The sequence below is a fragment of the Cibotium barometz genome, chromosome 18 (assembly GCF_041138505.1).
Source record: "Cibotium barometz isolate CiBa-2024 chromosome 18, ASM4113850v1, whole genome shotgun sequence".
In the NCBI taxonomy this organism is placed as follows: Eukaryota; Viridiplantae; Streptophyta; class Polypodiopsida; order Cyatheales; family Cibotiaceae; genus Cibotium; species Cibotium barometz.
Window position 1 is genome coordinate 56,034,372 of NC_141063.1, and position 6,000 is coordinate 56,040,371.

Here is a 6,000-nt window from a genome sequence, read left to right on the forward strand (position 1 = left end):
TAACGGTTTATGGTTCCTGTGAGGCTGAACTTGCGTAGGAAACACTGTGTCTGGAATTTTGATTTTTCTCGGGTTTGGCTCCAGTTCTCTTTGTGTTTCTTCCACCAAACCCCTTAAGTGTTGCACTTGTTCAATCTCCTCAACTGGGTTTGGGTAAGTTCCAATCTTTTTCTTGAGGGTTTTTGGCCCACGTGGCTTGTCTTGGGGAGTCTCAGTCAGTTTGGGTGGTCGAGAGGGCATTAACTGACTTGGTTGTGGGGCCGAGGAAGTTTCCTTCTGTTTCCCCTTATTTTTGTACTCGCTTGATTCTCCTTCATTGAGCTCCCGAGTGGGTTCCTCCCTTAAGGTAGTGGCTTTGGTCCCCATGGTTTCTATTGAATCGGAATCATCTTCAGGATCATTCATATACACGGGGTCGTCTCCTGTCCCTATGTTAGTCTTTGAACTAGGCTTGGAGCTCGTGGCATTAAGCGATCTCTTCCGCCGTGTTTTCTTTTTCTTTGCCTGAGCGATTGATGCAGTATCCCTTTCTTCAAGAATGTAGTTTTGATTTTGAAGCATTGACCGTGTAACTACATTCGCGGGTACAACGGGTGTGGTTCTTCGTGCTTGGTTGGTGACCTCAACCAAATTCAATGGCGTAATCTTGGGTGCATTAGGATTATGTGGACATTGAGCGATCAAATGATCTATGCCACAACGATTACATGTAAGTACCGGCATTCCCGATGTGCTCCCTTGATTTGGTTGCATCTGAGTAGCGATCTTTTGTAACCTATTAGGGCACTCCGCTACACGATGCGGTCCACCACACTCGTAACATTGAAGAGGTGGTCTCCTCGCCATGGTATTAAGGTTTTGCCCTCTTGTGGCAAGAGCAGCCGCTTGATATACAGGCTTGACTTGCCCGAAATGATCCTCCATGTAGTACTGGGGAATCATTTCAAACGTATCAATCCCGTATGGAGCAGTGGGGTCTATCTCCTCTTCATAATCTCCACATGCACTATGTGACTCACAACCCATCTGGTTTACAGGGGTAATCCTTGGATATGGAGGTTGTGGTCCTAGCACTGGCGGTGGTAACGGCACAGACTGGACTACATTCGGATTCCTTGGAACTATGTGCTGTGACGGTTGCTCGATAGGTTGTGCAGGCATTAGCGCGGGTACTTGAGGTGTGTTTGACCAAGCTAGTGGTGCCTGGTTTGCCAACATTCGCTTAAGTGTTAGGCAATCTTTAGATTGATGGCCATACTTACCACATGCATTGCAATTCCCATTGAATTTGACTCTAAATGTGGGACATTCACTCGTGCTATGTGGTCCTAAGCACACCGAACACCATTGTTGCTCTCTCCTTGGGTACATATGGCTATTCTGAGGAGCTCGATTACCCCTAAAGTATTCTTGGAGAGCCTTAGTAAGGTCGGTCACAGACATTTCAGATATCTTGGGCTCCTTGGCAATAGGTTTTACCGTCATTGGCTCGTGCCCAGATACTTGCGAACTAACAGATTTTGTTTCTGAAGACACCTTTTTACCTGCAATCATCAAGTTGTCTTCTAACTGGATTGCATTGGCAGTGACTGCTTCCCACGTTGTAAGACCTCTAATGACTAGGCCATTGTAAATGTCCTCGTGGCGCAATCCTCGGATGAATCTATCGAGGAGTTGGTTGTTATTGAAGCGTTCATCGAGAGTGCAGCGAGAATTTAGATGTTTCAATCGACTTATAAAGTCTCTCACTGACTCCCCTTCCTCGCGTTCAGCTTTTTGGAGTTGAGATGCTACCCCCCAAAGCACACCCTCGCGTATGTATTCTTTCAAGAACAATCTCTTGAGAGTGGGGTAGTGAGCGCTCTTCAACCCTTAAGGTTCGATACCAATCTCCGGCCTTCCCACTCAAGGTTAAGCCTAAGGCTTTACACTTGTGCAGCTCATTGTGCTCTTCCAAGGAATCACACACGTGTTCAAAGACTTCAATGTGCTTCCTAACATCCTCGTTACCACTGAAGTTTTGAGTGAGCTTAGCCACTTGTACTGCCTTGCTTCTAGGTTCTCTCTCAGGCATACCCCGCATGTTTTCTGCAATGGATCGTCCGATCGTCTGAGCAAATGCTGCGAGATCACCTAAGTGAGCAGGCATAGTTGGTGGAGGCACTTCTGGGATAGACTGGCTGATAGGAGTTGGCGTTGGTCTGAGTAAGTTGGCAAATGACGTAGGATATGATATGTGGCTAGGCCTAGCTCCCCTTGGATAATGGTTATGATAAGGCAGTCTTGGAGCATACGCCATCGGCATACTAGGAGGCGTAGGAGCTACATGAGCATGAGTAGCAATAGGTACATAAGGCCGATAGGCACTGCCACGCACTGTTGTAGGTACTGTTCCACTAGGTAGTGGTGTCGTACTAACTACAGTGGTAACAGGTGCGCTTTCTGTCATGCTCATCATTGGGGTAGGCATTGCGGATTCCTTAATGGAAAGTTGAGCCAAGGTTGGAAAACTAAAGTTACTACTCGTGGGCTCAACCTGCATTGAGACTCCAGGCGAAACAACATATGAAGGGTCTATGGGACTCACCGAGGGAGTCTCCAATTGTGATAGGGTTGGTTGTTTGGCCTTGCCCGTATCCAAAAACCTCATAGGGCCAGTGGAAACTAGGTCCACTCCCCTATTTTGCCTCTCAATTTGGATAATTCTATGAATCACCTCACATATCATGTGTTGTTGCTCCTCTAGATTAGTGGCGCTAGATGTAGATCGTAGGACTTCTAACCAACCTACATGGTATGTGTAACCCGTGTATAGGTCCGTTAGAGTCTCTGTGTGTAGATCATATTCCCAATTTTCATTGAGAAATATCCCATCTAGACTTGGTGTGCCAAACGGTTCTCTTGAAGTGGACGCAATGTCACTTCTTATGGATTGGCTTCTAGGGACCTCTACTTTAGGAAGAGCATCGGAATGTGGTAGCTCAGTAGGGCCCTCATTAAACGAAGTGGGTAGAATATCCACATGGACACTCTTTGGGAGGGTAGGGTCCACATAAGATGTGAATGGCGAATCTACTACCCCTCCTTCCTCATTTACTTCGCTTGTCGCATGCTCAGAGCGTGTAGCTCTACTAAAGGTCTCTATTAAACGACTAAACATGCTAGATCCGGGCTGTGGGGCCCACACTGGCATGTTTTGGCTTGTCTCCTCAGGGTTCTTGGTAGGGTGCCCTTCCATGGCTTCTGAGTCGGAGGATGAGTCACTATCCACTATTCGTGGATCTTGGGTTGCACTCCCTTGGGTTCCAGCCGAAGGCCAAGATGCCAACGTGGAGGGATGGTGTGAGCCTGCGTAGACTGAAACGCTTTCTAGTGGCTCAGACTCCAGCACCCGACCAGAGCGTAGATGCATGTGACATGGGTACCCTACGTGCGTTGGTAACTACCCTTGAAACTCACACAAGTGGTTTCTTAGGTGTTTCGCACCTCGTTTTTACTTGTTTTTGTGTTGTTTTTAACCCGTTTTTGACCCCCTTACCTACGGTCGAACTTGGACTAGGGCGTGTGATAGCTCGAAACGAGCGTATCGTTTAAAGGGTCCTAGTGTGCTTTACAGCACCGTGTTCGCCTATCTAGAGCTCCTGTAGTCCTCAAAACAGTCCGTTTCCTTTGGGGGAAAAGGGCAAAAGCCTATTTGCTTGTGGAGGAAAGGGTGAGGGCTTTATCCCACATGCTCACTTTACTCCTTGGGGAGTGGGCTACATATAGGGCACAACTTCCCATAAGCTCTCACTTGAGAGAAAGCTATGGAGGCTCACTCTCCTATATATATATATCAAAAGACCGAGACCGAGGCCGGGGCCGTGGGTCGTGGGTCAATTGGGGTTCTTTCTTTTCAAATTTTTTTTCTCCAATTAGAAAATCTTTCCTCTCCACATGTTCGGTTCTTTCTTTGAAAATAAAATTTAATTTTTTGTTTTTTATTTTTTATAATTTTTTTTATTTTTTATTTTCTATTTTTTTTGTGAGATAAGTTTTCTAGGGTTTCCTTAGGGTTCAGCCTTGGCCGCGGTGCAGTTCGCACACACAGCATAGATCTGGGGATTCAGAAATCCCTCTCACACACGGAAACCAGATAACAGAATGCACGCCCACACGCGGAGCGGAAAAATAACAAAAAGAAACAGAAATGCAGAAGACAACTTGCAGAAACAGAGATTGAAAACCACAGAAACACCACAACAGCAACACAGACGCCTTTCCTACAGTAGTGTAAATTAAACTTCACGCAGCAGCAGCCGAGCTGCAAACTGGAGCTTGGTGCAGGGCAACTCCCCGGCAGCGGCGCCAAAAATGTGCGCGTTTGCCGCACAGGTCGTGGCTGGGGACTTGCCGGACACCGTATGCGAGCCACGAATGGCTGCAAGCATACAACCAGGAAGGCAAGCTCAAAACAGAATGCAAAAGGTGTGTCACTCACCGCTTAACTGCCGCCTTGAAGGATTCCCGCGTCGCAGCCGTGAAGGAGGAGCCGCCGTCGCCGCTCTACCGCCTCTCCGCCGCCGCCGTGCCGCTACACAGTGCTCGATCGCTCTCTCACTCACTCTCTCTCTCTCTCACAAACGCAGGAGAAGGAAACCAAAGAGATAAGGCAAGAGCACTCTTGTATTCACAACACATGAGAATGAGGATTTTAGGGTTACATTTGACTCATATAGGTGACTTGGCCGTTCACACTTGGGCGCCCATACATGGCCGGCCGACCCTAACCCTTATCCTACTGATATCCAAGGTGCGCCTCTCATCGGCGATCACCCAATCCCTTCATCCTTAACATATGGTGCCGACAAGCCCGGCCCATGACTCAGAATATTTAAATTAATGACGTAAAATATAGTATGTCGCAATGTCCGCCATGGGTTAACACGGGGAAAAAAACCCCCTAAAGAGGAAAAAAGTGCCCCGACGGTCCTAAGTGTGTTCACACACATCATTGCCTATATATATGGCAACAATTTTGATGTCTAGGATTTGGTACTCCCTATAGTTGGTGGTGGAGTTGCTCTGCAACTACCCCCCTCCCTATTTGTGTTGATATCCTCAAATTATCTTCTAAGGTTAGTGAAATTGGTGGTGGTGTAGACGGAGGTTGAGGTAATGGCATCTGCAATGATAATGGTTGCAAGGGATAATACAGGTACTAGTAGGTCAGTGGCATGGCATATCTAGGATATTGCACTTTCCCTTAAGACAAGTTGGGATACTGTGGGGGTAGGTATGTAAGGTTAGTCCATACTATGAGGTGTGGATTCTTCCTCGTATTAGACCTATTCTAGAGCCTCCCCTTCTACTCCTTAATGTAACATTCCTGCTATAGTGTAACCAATAGCTTGGGTTATCTCTTTGGCCCTAATAGCATGGGTTATTTGCCACTGCATGCCCTATAATGATAGGCTCCCATTAATATCCCTCACTTAAGCTATCATCTTCAAGCATCGTGAGGCACTCTCCTCTAGTACGGGATTGCGTCCAAAAATTCTTCATGATCTTTTGTACATGAAAGAGTGATCAACGTAGAGCACACACCCTACTCAATCGTGGTGCCCCTTGAAATTATGGATTCTGCTAGATTTTGTTAAGTTTTTAACTTTGTGGGTGTGTATTCACAATATTAGAACGTGCATTTCCACTTTCGTTCGTGCACATCTAGAAGAAATGGGAATATACGTGGGCAGATCCCTGTTTGGCTTGAGAACATGAATTTTTTGGTGACGCATCGCACGGTTGGGATTTCTATCCGGAGGGACTTGGTGCCCGAGGGGTATACTTGACCACCTCGAATATAATGCATCTATATGAGGAGGAAGTGCTAGGAGTGGCAGTGTGCATGCAGTTGGGTGGGGCAGAGTGGCAGCTGGAGAGTGGCAACTGGCTCACTGAAGTTCAATGGCAGCTTGGATGTAGTTCAATGGCAGCTTGGATGTGGAAAGCCCTCATATC